Consider the following 18,584-nt stretch of genomic DNA (forward strand, 5'->3'; position numbering starts at 1 on the left):
CCAGCTGTATCTAAGTAGAGTACTTCAATTTGTAAACATAATCCATGTTCCCTGTTATTTGGGTATCGATCAAACCTTTGTATTGTAGCTGATACCTTTTATTATTTCTCACAGGCATTCCAAAACAGCACACCAATGACTGACACATTTTTCAGTTTTATATCTTTTGGTGGAGTCACTTCAAATACAGCAGATCGGATGGAACTTTTCACTGGTCCATGATTAAAAATAATTTTCAAATAACTTATCAAGTATATTGCAGCAATCAAGCCCCAGCCACGGCGCACATGGCCAGTAATGACTTACAACCCAGGTCTAAGCCAGTGCGCTCCCTGTTGCCTCCCCACAATCAAGCTGGTGCCCCCCAGTGAGGGCCTCACGTGGCTGGAAAGAGTATACAAGCAGCTAAAAAAATTGTTGAGGAACATCCTCATTGAAGAACCCGAAACGAACGAAATGAGGGGCAAATTAACAAGTATTTTGATAGTTGACACAATTTGATATTTAACTCAATTTGCAACCAGGTTAATTAGATTTTTTTTTAAAACTGGTCTGCAGTCATGAGGTTTTTAACACATACGCACCTCCTCCGCTTTCAAGAGAGGAAAAAACATACAACCATAACTAGGCAAAACATACATGGAAATTGATGAGAGAGATCAAACTATGAGATATTCCACCAGTACACGGCCACCATAAATGTGGTTCCTATCTGTAATGCAAGTTTATATTTTTTAAAACATTTTAAAATATATACAAGCACGGTCAGTTGTTGTTTTTTGCAATCTGTGAATCTTCTCTTTGCTGTCTCCAGACCAATGAGCCATTACACAGCGCAACAAAAGAGTATTGTACTAAGATCAAGGCAACATTATGTCACACTAAAGTCCAGCAGGCTCGAGACGGCAAGTGGCAATGGAGCAAGACTCAAGAAGCCTGTATGCAAGCATGAGGGAGCGTGGGAAGGAAGGGTGTATGGTATGCATGGCAAACATGAGTTGGGGGCTGAAATTGACCAGAGGAAGGAGAAACAAAGAGCAACATGGTTGGGGCATCCTTCAATGGACGTCATTCCAGTGTTGCTTTTTTTGCAGTCTATGGATCCCACACCTAGTCATATTTGTAGGGTACTATTTGAGGTGCCCTTGTAACTTGACCTATGTAGGTAAAACCACAGAGGATGTAGTTAAGAAAATAAAAGAACATCATTCACGAATCTGAGTGGCAAAGTTACAAAGTAAGCTGGTTAGACATTTCCTGACAGCATCCATTCAGAAAATGTATCATGCTGCGAAATTCTCTTTATGATAGCTATGACAATGAAAGGGGGAGAAAGAGATAAAACAATGTCCAATAAAAAGTGATCTGCGATAAATACCTTGAAATCTATCGAAGCATGATTGCATGACAAAGATGTACATTAACAGGCCGATTCATGGAATTAATGTACGCCGAAAATTCTGGCGCAGAGGTGCCAAAACGTGCGAATCGCAGTGCAAGTGCGAAAATCGCATGGAAACCAGTGCACATAGATTCATGGAAGTCCGTGCGCGTGAAAAATATTGGAAGTGCGCCGAAAAAGTGAGCGGCGCACGCCGGCGCACAGGTTATCCAACGGCCACAGCGAAATCGCAAATAGCGCGTTGCACATAACAAAAGTAGGCGGAACACGGGGCGTAACACTCGGAATGGGGAACAACGCGTGAAAATATGGGCGTCAGGGGGAAGTACAGGAGGCAAGTGCGCGGAACGCCCACACGCTCGCCTACAACTCGTATTCGTGGAATCGAATAGGGCAAACCAGCGCACGGGCAAAGACGCGCACAGGGCCAAACAAGTCTGCCACAATAAAGCAGGCGGTAGCGTCACTGCGCCTGAAATAAATGTGTGCCAAAATGTGCGCTAACAAAAAGCACCTATATGCAGCTATGATGAATGATCCATACTGTGGCCCTCTAGGACAAATGAGGTGCAAAGGGGTACCTACAAACACGGACACCCGCTGTGTGAAAAATAGCGTGTGGTTGTATTTCGGGGTGCGCGGAAAGTTCCACAGGCGATTGGCCTGGGTACGTGTATTTCGGGGGGGGGGCAGGAAGTTCCACATGCGATTGTCCTTGGTACGTGTATTTCGGGGTGCGTGTGAAGTTTCACACGCGACTTTAGCAGGGTACGTGTATTCCAAGGTGCGCGGGAAGTTTCACACGCAAATTTGCAGGGTACGTGTATTTCGGGGTGCGCGTGAAGTTCCACACGCAATTTCAGCAGGGTATGTGTACTCCGGGTGTGCGGGAAGTTCCACATGCAAATCCAGCAGCCTACATGTATTTTGGGAGTGCTGGGGAGTACTACACGTGAATTGGCCGTGTGGGTCCTCCCAGGTGTTCCCTCTACACCCTCCATGGCCCCTGCAGGCGGCCCACACCACAGGGGACTACCCTGCACCCCTGCACATGTCCCGCAGGCAGCCCATCCACCATGGCCATGCCCCTCAGCCAACCCACATGTCACCTTGCACTACTGCCCACCAACGCATGTCTCCCAGCACCCCCACCCCCCAAATCCAGGGGCACCCTCCACCAGGCCCCCACTCATGTCTCCCACCCCCCAGCAGTCAGGGGCACCCTCCACCAGGCCCCCACTCATGTCTCCCTGCACACCCACCCCCCAGCATCCAGGGGCACCCTCCACCAGGCCCCCACCCATGTCTCCCAGCACCCCCACCCCCCAGCATCCAGGGGCACCCTCCACCAGGCCCCCACTCATGTCCAACTCATGTCTCCCTGCACCCCCACCCCCCAGCACTGTGGGGCACCCTCCACCAGGCCCCCACTCATGTCCAACTCATGTCTCCCTGCACCCCGACCCTCCAGCAGTCAGGGGCACCCTCCACCAGGCCCCCACTCATGTCTCCCTGCACCCCCATCCCCCAGCATCCAGGGGCACCCTCCACCAGGCCTCCACCCATGTCTCCCAGCACCCCCACCCCCACCCCCCAGCATCCAGGGGCACCCTCAACCAGGCCCCCACTCATGTCCAACTCATGTCTCCCTGCACCCTCTCCCCCCAGCAGTCAGGGGCACCCTCCACCAGGCCCCCACTCATGTCTCCCAGCACCCCCACCCCCCAGCATCCAGGGGCACCCTCCACCAGGCCCCCACTCATGTCCAACTCATGTCCCCCTGCACCCCCACCCCCCAGCACTGTGGGGCACCCTCCACCAGGCCCCCACTCATGTCTCCCAGCACCCCCACCCCCCAGCATCCAGGGGCACCCTCCACCAGGCCCCCACTCATGTCCAACTCAAATCTCCCTGCACCCCTACCCCCAGCACTGTGGGGCACCCTCCACCAGGCGCCCACTCATGTCTCCCAGCACCCCCACCCCCAGCATCCAGGGCCACCCTCCACCAGGCCGCCACTCATGTCCATCTCATGTCTCCCTGCACCCCCACCCCCCAGCACTGTGGGGCACCCTCCACCAGGCCTCCACTCATGTCCAACTCATGTCTCCCTGCACCCCCACCCCCAGCAGTCAGGGGCACCCTCCACCAGGCCCCCACTCATGTCTCCCAGCACCCCCACCCCCCAGCATTCAGGGGCACCCTCCACCAGGCCCCCACTCATGTCCAACTCATGTCTCCCTGCACCCCCACCCCCTAGCAGTCAGGGGCACCCTCCACCAGGCCAAAACTCATGTCTCCCTGCACCCCCACCCCCAGGCATCCAGGGGCACCCTCCACCAGGCCCCCACTCATGTCCAACTCATGTCCCCATGCACCCCCACCCCCCAGCACTGATGGGCACCCTCCACCAGGCCCCCACTCATGTCTCCCAGCACCCCCACCCCCAGCACTGTGGGGCACCCTCCACCAGGCCCCCACTCATGTCTCCCTGCACCTCCACCCCTCAGCATCCAGGGGCACCCTCCACCAGGCCCCCACTCATGTCTCCCAGCACCCCCACCCCCCAGCATCCAGGGGCACCCTCCACCAGGCCCCTAGTCATGTCTCCCTGCACCCCACCCCCCAGCATCCAGGGGCACCCTCCACCATGCCCCCACTCATGTCTCCCAGCACCCCTACCCCCAGCATCCAGAGGCACCTTCCAACAGGCCCCCACTCATGTCCAACTCATGCCCCCCTGCACCCCCATCCCTCAGCACTGTGGGGCACACTCCACCAGGCCCCCACTCATGTCTCAACCCCCCCCACCCCCCAGCAGTCAGGGGCACCCTCCACCAGGCCCCCACTCATGTCTCCCAGCACCCCCACCACCCAGCATCCAGGGGCACCCTCCACCAGGCCCCCACTCATGTCCAACTCATGTCTCCCTGCACCCTCACCCCCCAGCAGTGTGATTGGCCTGGGTACGTGTATTTCAGGGGTGCGCGGGTAGTCTTACACATGATTTCAGCAGGGTACGTCTATTACGGGTCCGCGTGAACTTCCACACGTGATATCAGCAGGGTACGTGTATTATGGGTCCGCGTGAACTTCCACACGCGATATCAGCAGGGTACGTGTATTACGGGGCTCGTGTTGTGAACTTCCACATGCGACTGGGAGAGTGGGGTACGTGTATTCCTGGGGTGGACGGGAATAGTTGCACGCGACTGGGCCTGGGAGAGCGTGTTACGTGTATTCCTGGGGTGGGCGGGAAGATTTACACGGTCGCCTACAATGCGCCAAAAAAAAAGGTCCAATCCGGAAACACGTACGCCTGCATGAAGCAGGCGCACGTCCCGCGCAGCATGAAAGGGTACGCAAACAACAAACAACCTCAGACGCAGGATGAATATAGCGTTCCTAGCAGCAGTGGCCGTGGGATACCGCAGGAGGAGGAGGAGGATAGTCAGGGCCAGAATCTTTACACCCAGAACCAGCCTTTTTGGTATGCCTGATGACCAGGTGTATGGGAGGTACAGGTTTCCACCTCAAATAATACTCGACCTGGTCAGTGAGTGGGAGGATGACCTCACATCACCCACCCTGTGCTCCCAAGCACTCAGACCCCTGGAGAAGGTCCTCAATGTACTGCACTTCTTGGCTACTGGATCATTTCAGCGGAAAAGTGCCATAGTGGAGGGGGTGTCACAGGCCATGCAGTCACTGTGCCTACACCAGGTGTTGGCTATCATCACTGCATGCCCATCAGTCCGCAGGCACATATAGCTGCCCAGAACACCTGCAGAAAGGCAGGCTGTCAGCCAGGATTTCTACGGGGTGGCACAATTCCCCAAAGTGCTAGGTGCCATTGATTGTACCCACGTGGCTCTACGTCCCCCCAGGGCATCGGAGCATAACTATAGAAACCGCAAGCACTGGCATTCCATCAACGTCCAGGTAGTATGTGATGCCAAGGGAATCATCACCTCTGTATATGCCAACTATCCAGGGTCCACCCATGACAGCTTCATTTACAGGATGTCAACCCTAAACCGGGGCATGGAAGCTGGGCGGCATGGCGATGCATGGCTGCTTGGTGAGTATAAATACCACAGCACACGCATGCATGACAGATACAGACTAATGTCACTACCCCACTAATGATCCCCATCACCACCTCCCCAGGGGACAGTGCCTACCCTCTGAGCACCCACATGATGATGCCAATTCGGAACCCCATCACGCCTCCCGAGGTAAGATACAACACAGCCCATATTGCAACCCGGGGCATAGTGGAGCGCTCATTCGGTTTGCTCAAGTCACGCTTTCGCTCCCTTGACCGTTCTGGCGGGCAGCTGTTATACGCTCCCCCAGTAGTGTGCAGGATCATAGTGGCTGCATGTGTCCTGCACAATGTTGCAACATGCCGGGACCTGGCTGTGGACATGGTGGTGCCCCCACATCCCCAACCACATGCAAGGCCGCTGCGCATGGGAGGGGAAAGGGCACGGGGTAAGGCAGCCCGTACGCATGTTGGTGGCTAATTACTTCACATGGAAATCACACCCCTGTGGAGTGCACACAGCCCTGGCACATACCATCTGACATTCAATGATGACTCAATCTGACAATTATGATGAATGAAGGGACAGTCAACTGTCAGAACTATAGCAGCCTGAGATTGTTCACCTGGAAGTGTCACAATGTGTGCATCCCTACCAACACAAACACCACCAATGCAGTGTCATCAAAAGACACACTTCTATGCAGCAAAAATGAATACCCATTTGCAAAATACAACATGAGAACAGTGCCATGTCACCCAACCCCTCCCCGGCACCGCCACACAACACACCATGGCATGTCATGCTATGTGAGAGCAAACAAATGAATCCCCACAACATGACACAAGTGTCACAAAGTACAGTGCCCACACATGAAATGCTCACAGTAATGCAGGACCAACAACACACATTACCAAATATTTAGCAATAATACTAATCACCTACACAACCTCCAACCTGCCATAAACATGACAATACAGATTTAAAAAATTGGTAGTCTGACTACCTGATAATGCCAGCACTTCGACCGCTTCCAACTGTACAGTGTTAGCGCCACGCAAAAGTGTAGGTGCACTGCTTACAACATGGACTCCATTTCCAAAGTAGACCGCCTTGTGAAGACATGAGGAATGGACCTGCAAATTAGGAGGATGAGATGGATGCAGAGGCACATATCAATACACCGTGCAGTGTACAATACAACAACACTACGCACTAGGAATGTATACACAGTATTGACTACAGACTGCCCACACATCAAATGGGAGTCCAACATCACTGTGTAAGTCAATGTCACTTGGGCACACCCTTTGCAAGCCCATGGAAACGGGAAGCAGGAGAGGTGTGTGTCACACAAACCCAAGCATCTAACCCAAATTCAGGACAAGCCTGCATGTGCCCAGCCACAATACAGTGTATGCCCACGGGAGCCACACAAGGCAACACACTGTAAAAAAAATCAAAAATCAAAAATCAAAAATCAAAAATCAAAAATCGCCATGTATGGGCCAGGGGGGTGGTGGAGGCCACCCAGGAGGTCCGAGGACAGGGTGCACACCAAAACCCACCTGTGTGGATTTTGGGGGAAAAAAAAACATCTCCATGGGCTCATGGCCTGCACGGCTACCCTATTGTGAGAGAATCGCTGCTGTCGCTCTCCTCACCCTCTGCAGCTGCATCAGGAGGTGGTGGCACTATGGGAGGCAGCCCACGCAAAGCCCTAGTCTGGTCCTCTATGGCAGCAAGCATGCGGGTGTGGAAGGTCTGGTTCTGGAGGATAATCGTGCGGCGGTCCCCATGCAACAACTCACGGGATGCCCGGACCTCCTCCATAGTTGCCTGCATCTCAGCTGAGAGCGTACGTGTGAGCCGCTCCAGCTGCTGTTCTGTCCTCGTGTCAGTTGAAGCCTCAAGCTCAAGAGTCACCCTGAGCTGACGGAGTTCCACCCTCAGGGCTTCGCTGTGGCCCTGGGACTCAATAGAAATGGCTTTTCACAGAGTCTCCAGTGCCGCCCGTCTGTCCCTGTTGGACGCCAACATGTCCTCCCTGTGTGACTGGCAAATGGAGTCTGTTGCCTGCTGTGGTTGTTACATCAGCCTTTCTTGGGGGACAATGGAAGTGGTCACCCTATCCATGGCCTGAGCCATCATCTCAGATGATGCTGCCTGTTGGTTTGCCATACCGTATATGGATTGCTCCCATGCGGTATTGCCAGGTGGTGTACGGCCACCGCGTCGGCAGGCACCACACCTGTCTGGGGCAAGGCGAACTGCACCTTGCTGTGCCGGCACTGCCTGAGGCTGCAGGATTGCATTCCCACTCTGATCTGCTGGCCCAGGAAGAGGATCAGATGTAGCGAAGTGTGACCCTGTATCCGTAACCACCAAAGGCGGACCTACCAACACTGACATCCCCATTCAGGGTTCTACCCCTGATGCAGGTGGGTTGGACAGTACAGAATCCCTCCCAGAAACACTTACCTGTGACCGCACATAGGTCTCATCATCCGAATCGACACCTGAATAGAGCTCGGGGGAGGTGCACCCAGAGACACCCCTTGAGATAATGGTCTGCAGCAAGTGTGGGTTTTCACCCACCACCACACCACATCCCTCACTGGTGCCCAGTCGGGCCTGAGACCCCTCCTGAGTCTGCACCATCTCCACAACCCCAGCAGTACCAAGTGTGTCATCCCCTGCAAAGTCATGAAAGAAAAGAAATGGGAACAGGCATTAGCACCATGGCACACAATTAGGGCTGAGAAGCAACAGAACCAGTACTTCATTGACACTTGTCCCACATGACTATAACCCTCCCATGCATGCACCGTCACTGCGTATGAAGGGGAGGCAAATGGCACACATTGATGACACCAAGATGGAAGACCAACACATTTGCTGCATGCTGGCTAGCAGTGCCATCACACATTGGCCTGTGATTGGCATGTCCAATACACATACATGACACATGCCATCACACAGATGGCATGTACCATAGCCATGTCACACATGTGACAATAGGACTGAGAAATGCCTAGTGAAAGTGGTGGAATGCAAACAATCAGCCTGAATGAACACAGAATAATACGCAACAATGTTGTGGCAAGATGACACTTCAAGGGCAACTGGCGTGAGGTTGGGCTAAATGTCTACTGTTGCCAGAAGGGATACTGCAATACCCAAATCCTGGTGCGTAGAATGTATTGGATGAAGCACATGGGTGACCCAAACCACTCAGGCACACACACCCTCACCTGGCCCTCAATCAGAAGCCCTCACACACACACCATGCACATGGATGACACACACATGCATGTGCACTCACCGGACAATGCCTCGTAATCTGGCAGGTCTCCCACGCCTTGGATCTGTCCCTCCGTGATGTAGGTCCCAGCAACATACTTATGTGGAGTGAGTTCAATGTCCTCTGCTGGAGACCCACCTCTAGTCACTAGAGTAGCGGCATGACTTGAGGCTAGCTTTTTCTTTGCCCTGCGCTTCAGGTCATTCCAGCGCATGTAGCAATCATTAGCTGTGCGCCTCACGAATCCACGGGCACTTATGATGTCCGCGATGGTCTGCCAGTGTGCCAAACGGTGTGCAGGTGTGGTCTTGCATCCTGCAGTAACCACCATTTCGCTGTCATGTGCAGACACATACTCCACAAGTGCATCAAGTTCGGCCTGATTGAAGCTGGGATTTCTTGGCGGCCCGGACTGTGTAGCCATGTCTGGGGCATCAGCCTGTACTGGACGAGCACTCTTCCTCTTCCGCTTGGAAGGTGGTGGGGATCCTGAGTGTCCTACGCCGCTCTGGACACTAGGGGCAGGAGCCCCAGTGGACTGTGGACTAGGAGTGTGGGAATGAACACTCACCATGGGACTTGGTGCAGGCAGTAGCTGATGTGTGATGTAGTCAGGGGGAACGTCAGCAGGATGGACTGGGACCGACACTGTCCTGGCTGGGAGACTCAGAGCTGGGGTGGATGGAGCCGCAGCTGCCCCTGCAGCCTCCCCACCCTGCCTACTCGGGGCAGCAGATGACATAGCTGCCCCTGATCCACGTGGCCTGGTGACACCAACGTGCACCGCCACACGTGGCCTAGACCTGCTGACCTGGAAGTCAGCCATGGAGTCACCCTATGCCAGGTCTGGTGCCACAATGGGCTGGTCCAACAAGGGCTGAGCAGGGATGGTGTCAGCCACGTTACCCTCAACTGGGGGGGCATGGGTGTCCCTGACTGGTCATCCACACATGGGGGGCTAGGGGCACCCTGCAAGTCCCGGCCACGTCCCCTACCGTATCCACCACGCCCACCTCTTGAGACTCTGCCACCTTTGCCACCCTTACCGCGTGCTCGCCTCCCAACCATGACACTGATGTTGTTGCGCATTTGGGAGTTGCAGTAAACTATTGTTCTGGGCAATTGGGGGTCAAAGGGGTAGGGTACTAGATGGAATTCGTACCCTAGTGCTCTAGCAAGGCTGTATGTGACCCCTGGGGGAAGATGACGGGTCACGCAACGCACAGGCACCCCAAAAAAGGGAGATAATGTGCACGCAACCCCTCCTAGACCACTGGAAAAATAAACCTGCACTACGCTGTGGCACCCAGAAACACAAAGATCAACGTATGCGTGTCACATGCAGCCTAGAATGACGTCTGAAGGGGTACGCGACACACGGGGCAAGCACAGATGTTAAATACGTGCACGACTCCCCATCTGCCTGGAAAAATAGCCTGCAAAAGACACGCGTGTGCGCGTTGGCAACACCCCCGCCAAAAGAAGAATTGGACGCTGTCTGAGGAGACAGGACAACAGAAGAAGTGAACGCTGTTTGAGAAAACAGGCCCAGGAAAAAGACAAAAAGAGAATAAGCTGTCAGAGGTAACACGGAGTACGAACTTGGAACGCCGTGAAGTAAATCGCATGTGAACCGACAAGAAGTACAGATTTCACCCACTCGCTCTCCACAAAAAGCACATACAAGGAAATGGCATTCTACACGTACCTTTTAAACATGCCCACACGTCTAGCGTCCCTTCCGCGTGTACGAGCTAAGGGCGTGTACGAGCTAAGGCCCTATCCTCCAATTACACGAGCTGACACTCTGACGTACAGTCATTGGACGTGTAACATGCACCCGTCTACAGGGAAACACCCGCGCACGCATGTCACAGACATGCATACGCACTGAGGCCCTTTCCACCAATTACACGCTATGACACTCTGACGTGCTTATTTTTTCTACGCGCCATGGAAAATGCACGTGCGCGTAACGTCATAGACGCGCCTACACGCTGGAGGCCTTTGGGCCAATGGATTTGCATACGTGTGCTCATGCGCTTACGCGCTAAGGCGCTTTCCTCGAATTACACGCAGACGTGCTGGATTTTCACGTGTCAAATTACTCTGTATCAAGCTGGCCACGCGTAAGCACACGGAAGACCACGCTCCTTCCCAGAAGGCCAAATTACTGCCCCCAGAGCCCCCAGCACGCTCCCACCTGCCATCTGCTGCTGCCTGATTGCCTACTGTCCACGTGCCCTGCCATTTGCTGCCTGCACATCAGCCAGGGGTGCTGTTGCTGTGACCACCCCTGCTGGAACCGAAGACTCCTGACTGGGATTCCATCGCTCCACAGACCAGCCACAGGACCCAGTTGCCCACTCACTCCTGCCTCTGGGGTTGTCATGTTGGGCACTGCAACATCTGGCACCACTGGCAACCCCGGCCAGAGAGGCAGCGGGGCACCAGCTTCACTGCCACCGAAGTTGGTGTCCTGGTGGAGCAAGTCCTGGGGCAGTATGATGCCCTCTTCGGAGGTTTGCGCGACGACAAGGAAGGACGGACTCGGATCTGGACGGACATTGTGACCAATGTTCCCTCTAAGCTGTGCGCATGTGCGCTTGCCCAGCTTCCTTCTGGGTGCCGCTCAGAAGATTTTTAGCAGCGCACACAGACAATTCTCACCTATTCAAAAAGATTTAATGAGGCACAGGCCACAGCAATTACCTGAAATTGTCTTTCTCTTAAATTAAGCAATTAATCTTGATATTCTACTCATTTGCATTACACTACTACGCAAGGAACACCTAAAATCCCTAACAGTAAAATACACACACAAGGTTAAAAACGAATATGAAAAACTGGCTCCATGAACAGAAGAATCTAACTCCTAAACCTGACTCTACCACACTTTTACCTTATGACTAACTTCTTCCACATAACACATTACGATACTACTAGACAATGGTGACTCTTCCTCTCTTGGCTCTGCGAAAGGTTATCAGACGTGTTCCTATATCCACTTGTTTTATGTTTGTTGTAACATGAATAATGTTCATGTGCCACAATTTCAGTTACTGATTGTGCCTTACCAAAAACGTCACCCACACTATATAATCGAACTACCAGCTCAAATATTGGATACTGACTGTAAGTAAGTAGTCTACTCGGATTTGTACCCTTATCCCATATTGCCTCTTCTTTGTACATATGTCATGCAAGTGCTTTGAAACAGCCTCCTTGCAAGTTAACGCATTATAAAACTCAAATATTAATTTGCCCTCTAGAGATTTTGAGAAGACATATGTGATGCTCACTGTCTCCTACGTTAGCAATACTAACATTACCCTATAAGTGGACTCAGCCAACAAGGGATTATGGGTATGGACTGTGCCTGGGATTTCTCGCCCACCATATCAGGGCACTGGATTTTCAGACAAGAGAATGCTTTTCAAACAATCTGCATTGTTTCCAAGTGTTCAGAGTTCCTTTGGGAATAGACTTTCACACATTGTATGTTAACTCGCTTCTATACAAAAACAGTCTTGTGTAATCCTACACAGTGATATAAGGGTGTGGTATGTTGCAAACAATCTTGTATGCACTGCAAAAGAATTGTGCACATGCAGTCATGACATTCTTAAAATGCACATAATATGTTGAGGCATTAAATATGCCTTACTTGCAAAGTATTGTGGGTCTACAAATATCCCTGTGAGTGTTTACTGCTACAATCACTCACTTTTTACAGTGCTCTATCAACTAGTATTGTAGGCTAGCGCAGGGCCTGGGGAAGGGTATGGGTGGAAGAGCACAGGTCACGACTCCTTGCGGGCGATGAACAAAGCAGCAAATTTAAAAAACCAGGTCAGACGTTTCAGCAGTACACTGAAAGAAATGTGTTGCTTGTTTGCTAACGGATAGGAAATTCTAGTACCCGTCTAGACAACAGCACCTTCTTTTTCTTTCTATGCTCAGCTGCTGAGGGCTTTTTAATATAACCATGTGTTCTGTGTGTATAGTCTCTTGCATCTCCTTGCATCTTATTTAACTGATCACAAGGAATTACAGAATAGGGGCCATAGTTACAGAAGGCACTCGATCAGTTGTATCTCAGATGATATTAACTTAAAAGGCATATATGTCATTTTCTTCAACAGGGCTCCATAATAAACCTCAATAAGGCTATTGTTTAATTGTATTTAGGCTGTAGTGCGCAAGGGTGGGCAAAACTATACACTTTATTATGTGCCCTGTCATTTCACTTCTTATCAGGGGCGCAAGCATGGCTCTAATCGGATTTTGCTCCCTACTTGGAGTCAAATGATTTTTCAGGGAGTAAAAAAGTAATTAGCTTTGCCATTAGGGATTCGTTTTTCCTTTTTTTCGGGAGTAAGATTGGATGATGCATAAGTCTCTCAGCGGTGCATAAGTCTCTCAGCTGTGAGGCTGGTGTTATCACTACCCACAGGAGAATGTAATGTGGATAGTAAGTAGGAGCACAGGAACTTTTGATCGTATTCTGAGGTGCAGTTATTCTGATGCAATTATCATCCTTACACACATTATTAGAAACATGTTCTCCTGGACCTTGAAGTGGCACTTGAACTCCTATCAGCATGTTTTTTGACACCTTGCTTTTAATTGCCATTAATCCATTGGCAAATGTTGTATTCTGTCTGAATTTCTTGACAGCCACATCAGTTATGACAAGAGATATTTGTGTTTTGTTATACACATCAGTGATTTTCCAGTGGCATAAAACATACTTTGTTCTCTGCACCGAAGTACGTTTGCAAGGTACTGTGGCAGATGTTAAAGTCTTGGACTGGTTGACGAGTTTTCTGTATAATCACATTTGACATATTTTATTTTAGCCTATGTGTTTGGAAAAACTGTTGTAAGAATTGTAAAGAATTGCAGTGGCTGGCAAGAGGAAATTCCTTCCCAAACTGCGACAGTAGCTGACAAAGTGGCTTACCTCATTCGTCAGGTGCGCACAAGGAAAATAATGTGCGCACAACAGCCAACCAGTTCCGCACATAATGAAAAATAATTAGAGGGAACATTGATCGTGAATGCCAGCGGAGGGGGTGGCAGTCCGACTATTTCATCATGTCAAGAAGCGCTGGGAGGACTTCAGGTACAGGACCCTCAATGTCTGGCTCACCTTTGCCTGCTCATGCTGTTGTATGTGTATGGATGGTGCTGGCTGTTGAGATATGGCTGTGGTGTGGCTCATGTGTGCAAGTTGAAATGACATGTGTGTTGGCGATTGTGAGGCCATGTCTGAGGTTTGCCAATGCCACTCATGTACAACTGTCATGTGTGTATGAGTCCATTGTACAGTGCCCTGATGCCTGTGTTTTATTTCTCCCTGTCTGCAGCGTCAACTGATGAAGAGGGCGGAGAAGGTACTGTGGAGCACAGCGGCAGGGATCGCACCGCCAGCTGGAGACGCAAGGCCCGTCTCCCCTCCCAGGTTGTCATCTCGTCGGGGAGTGAGGAGTCCCGTGCCGCATCCCAGGTCGCAGCTGCCGGAGGGAGGTCCAAGAGGCAGAGGTCGGAGTTGGACTCCTCGGCAGCAGAAGGGGCAGCTGGGACCCCACAGGGCCCAAGGGGGGAAGATGGCACAGAGTCATCCAGGTTGGTGGGGGGTTTGGTGGAGGAGGAGGCCGTGCAAGCGACAGAGACGGGGTCTGGAGGTCGGGATTCCACTGGTGCTAGTGGTGCAGTGCAGGACCAGGGACAGGAGGCAGGAGGCAGCACAGGCCGCTGCGGAGGTGCCTGTGTGCAATCCTGTCCCTGATCCTGTCACTGCATCATCTTGCACCAGCAGGGATGCCTACGTCCAGACCCGTTTTCAGGCAGGGGATGAGCTTATAACAACTGGCCTTCCTCTGCCTGTGGACGTGGCTATCCAGGTACGGGTTGAGCCTGTCCTGACTGGTGTGGCGTTGCGTCAACGGGCCATGCGAGGTGGCCTGCAGTCTTTTCATGGGGAGACTGCACGTCATCTCAAATGGCTCGTTGATCGTGTCGGCCTACTGGGACAGGTCACCCAGGCCGGATTCCTCTGTTTGCTGGAGCTTGTTCCGACCCCCTCCTCAACTGAACACCCTATGCGCCAGTCGTCCTCCGTGCCATCTTTCCACCCATTTGTCACCTGGGTGCCCTGTGGAACTGCCTCTGACGGTGCGGCAAGGCTGGTGGAGGACACATTGCTGCCACAGTCGGGAGTCGGACGTCCAGCCGGGGTGGCCACATCAACGACTGCACCTCGGCCAGTGGAGGATGTGCAGGCAGCAGGAGCCAGGGCACGGGCACAGGCACAGCAGCAGCAGCAACGAGGTGGGAGCCATGATAGCTCGGGGCCACGGCCGGAGGGCAGGAGGACCCAGGACGGGAAGTGTCTTCCATGTGGCAGCGGTTGGGCCATGCCATAGATGCGGAGCGGCAGCGGGCGGAAGAGGCACGGCTCACGATGGTCAGGGCGGAGAACTCCATGCGAGGGCCCTGAGGCGGGCCGAGTGCCTCGAGGCAATCCGCAGGGAGTTGGAGGAGAACATGTCGTCATCCCTGCGGACCCTCAGGGCCATGGAAGAGGACCGCCTCCGGGACATTGAGCAGGAGTTCGATGATGCCCTGGCCCGGAACATCCAGAAGTGAGCCATCGGACTAGCCCTCTGCCCTTGTAAATAGTTATTTAGTGTTAAGTTTCCTTTCGGTTTTGTTTTGTTTTGGTGCACTTGGACGATGCCCCAACTTCTTGTATATAGTTATTCATTAGGTAGGATTTTATTTTATACGTTTCATTTAAAGGATTGGGCACATGGACCCTGGATATTCACTTTGTACATAGTTTGACAATGGATTTGGATTGTTGATTTTTTTTTTCCATGGATCAATGGTTTTTGATTATTTTTGCACCTTGGATTTATTTTCTCAGACTGACACTTTGGAGACTTGCTTTTGGATTGCTTTTCATTTGGATTTCATGCGTCTTTTTCATTTATTTGGTACTTCAATGTGTGGTAATCTCTCTTTGGTTTCATGCATGTCGCAATGTGTGTTTTATCATTCACATGCTGTCATTGCGTGGGTTTGACGGATATATGTTGATGTGCAGACTAGCCTTTTGGGATGCATCATGTGCTGGAGATTTCTTTGTGGGGTGGATGTCATACCTGATGGTGTGTTCTGACTGGGGTGGCGTGGGCAGTGTATTGAGGGGGAAAGGGGGCCATGATTATGGATCGTCATGAGGTGTTGGGGGGGCATGTAAGGGGGTCTGCTGGCAGGTGCCCTGCCCTGCTGGGGGGTGGTGGTGCAGGGGGCATGTGTGGGGGCCTGGTGGAGGTTGCCCCTGGATGCTGGGGGGTGGGGGGTGCTGGGAGACATGTGTGGGGGCCTGGTGGAGGGTGCCCCTGGATGCTGGGGGGTAGGGGTGCTGGGAGACATGTGTGGGGGCCTGGTGGAGGGTGCCCCTGGATGCTGGGGGGTGGGGGTGCTGGGAGACATGAGTGGGGGCCTGGTGGAGGGTGCCCCTGACTGCTGGGGGGTGGGGGTGCAGGGGGACATGAGTTGGAAATGATTGGGGGCCTGCTGGCAGGTGCCCCACAGTGCTGGGGGGTGGGGGTGCTGGGAGACATGCGTTGTTGATCGGTAGTGCAAGGTGACATGTGTCTTGGCTGGGGGGCATGCCCATGGTGGATGGGCTGCCTGCAGGACATGAGCAGGGATGCAGTGTAGTCCCCTGTGGTGTGGGCTGTCTGCAGGGGCCATGGAGGGTGTAGAGGGAACACCTGGGAGGACCCGCACGACCAATTCACGTGTAGTACTCCCCCGAACCCCTGAAATACACGTACCCTGCTGAAATCGCGTGTGAGACTTCCCGCGCACCCCGAAATACACGTACCCAGGACATTCGCCTGTGCACCTTCCAGCGCACCCCTGAAATACACGTACCCTGCTGAATTCACGTGTGAAACTTCCCGTGCACCCCGAAATACACGTACCCTGCAGGATTCGCATGTGAAACTTCACGCGCACCCCGAAATACACGTACCCAGGACAATCGCGTGTGGAACTTCCCGCGCACCCCTGAAATACACGTGCCCTGATGGAATCGCGTGTGAAACTTCACGCGCACCCCTGGAATACACGTACCCAGGACAATCGCGTGTGGAACTTCCCGCGCACCCCTGAAATACATGTACCCTGCTGAATTTGCGTGTGAAACTTCCAGCGCACCCCGAAATACACGTACCCTGCAGGATTTGTGTGTGAAGCTTCACACGCACCCAGAAATACACGTACCCAGGAGAATCGCGTGTGGAACTTCCCGCGCACCCCTGAAAAACACGTGCCCTGATGGAATCGCGTGTGAAACTTCACGCGCACCCCTGGAATACACGTACCCAGGACAATCGCATGTGGAACTTCCCGCGCACCCCTGAAATACACGTACCCTGCTGAATTTGCGTCTGAAACTTCCCGCGCACCCCGAAATACATGTACACTGCAGGATTCGCGTGTGAAACTTCACGCACACCCAGAAATACACGTACCCAGGACAATTGCGTCTGGAACTTCCCGCGCACCCCTGAAATACACGTGTCCTGATGGAATCGCATATGAAACTTCACGCGCACCCCTGAAATACACGTACCCAGGACAATCGCGTGTGAAACTTCCCGTGAACCCCTGAAATACACGTTCCCCGCTTGGCGTTTTCTGTTTGGCAGCCCTGTGAACTGGTCCAGGGTTAGCGCAGACATTTGCAATGAATTGGGGATTTTTATGGCTTTTCCTTGCGCGAGGGCGTTCTTGGGGGCGTAACTGGCACTGCTGCAGGGTCGCTGCGCCACTCTGTGCCACGGCTGGTTTTGGAGGCTAAAATCCATGAATACGCTGTGCGATGAAATGGATTTTATCGCACGCGGCTGGCGCAGTGTATCGCACAGGGACACTGTGCGCCAGCCGCGTGCGCCACTTTTGTGCGAAATTCTATGAATTACCCTGTAAGTGGTGATAGTGTATTGATTAAGTCCTAGAGTTGCCATTTTCCTAGCCACTACATTGATCAAAGGTTAGGGAAGAATATTTTAAAAGAACGACATGGGAACAATTATTGAGATTATTGTGTGCATATAAATGACGAAATACAATAAATGGCTTAAACAGCACAAATATCCTATTAGAAAGGCTTGTTGGCATCTTATGTTTTACAATCTCACAATACTAAAATAATCTGGCATGTGTTGAGTACAGTTTGAGAATAAACCAATGATTCACAGATCACTGCAATTACTGAATAAAAGTGTCCTTGACATATCATAAGGAGATACATCATGCAAGGTTATACCATCTGCTTCTATGAGCCAAGTCTTAAGATGATTTACAAATACTCCTACAGTGTAGATGCTATATATAATATTATTATAAAGCTGAATTCATCTAGAGCTCATAGCCCGGATGGGCTGGCTAATATTGTGTTTTAAATATCTAAATGGTACAACTTTTATTTTTTTCTAGATTGACCTGTCTATTGATTGTTGATGAAGCAGATGCTTCCAGAAAGATTGTACACCCTTTTCAGTCTGGTTTGCGACTTGGCTTGTCATCTACACATGATATATTAGCGTTACAGCTGTTGATCTGGCAAGCCACACAAGATACATATCAATCAGTGTATGCTGGTGCTAATGTTTTTTGTGCAGCATCTGATGAGGTAGACTGCAGTCTTCTTTGATGTAAATTACAAAGTTGGGTCTTCCTGATGGGTTATTAAATGTGAGTATTCAATTATATTCTGATACAAGAGTTACAATATTTCTGGCTA

Source organism: Ambystoma mexicanum, chromosome 5p, assembly GCF_040938575.1.
Source record: "Ambystoma mexicanum isolate Mex_15411 chromosome 5p, UKY_AmexF1_1, whole genome shotgun sequence".
Taxonomy (NCBI): Eukaryota; Metazoa; Chordata; class Amphibia; order Caudata; family Ambystomatidae; genus Ambystoma; species Ambystoma mexicanum.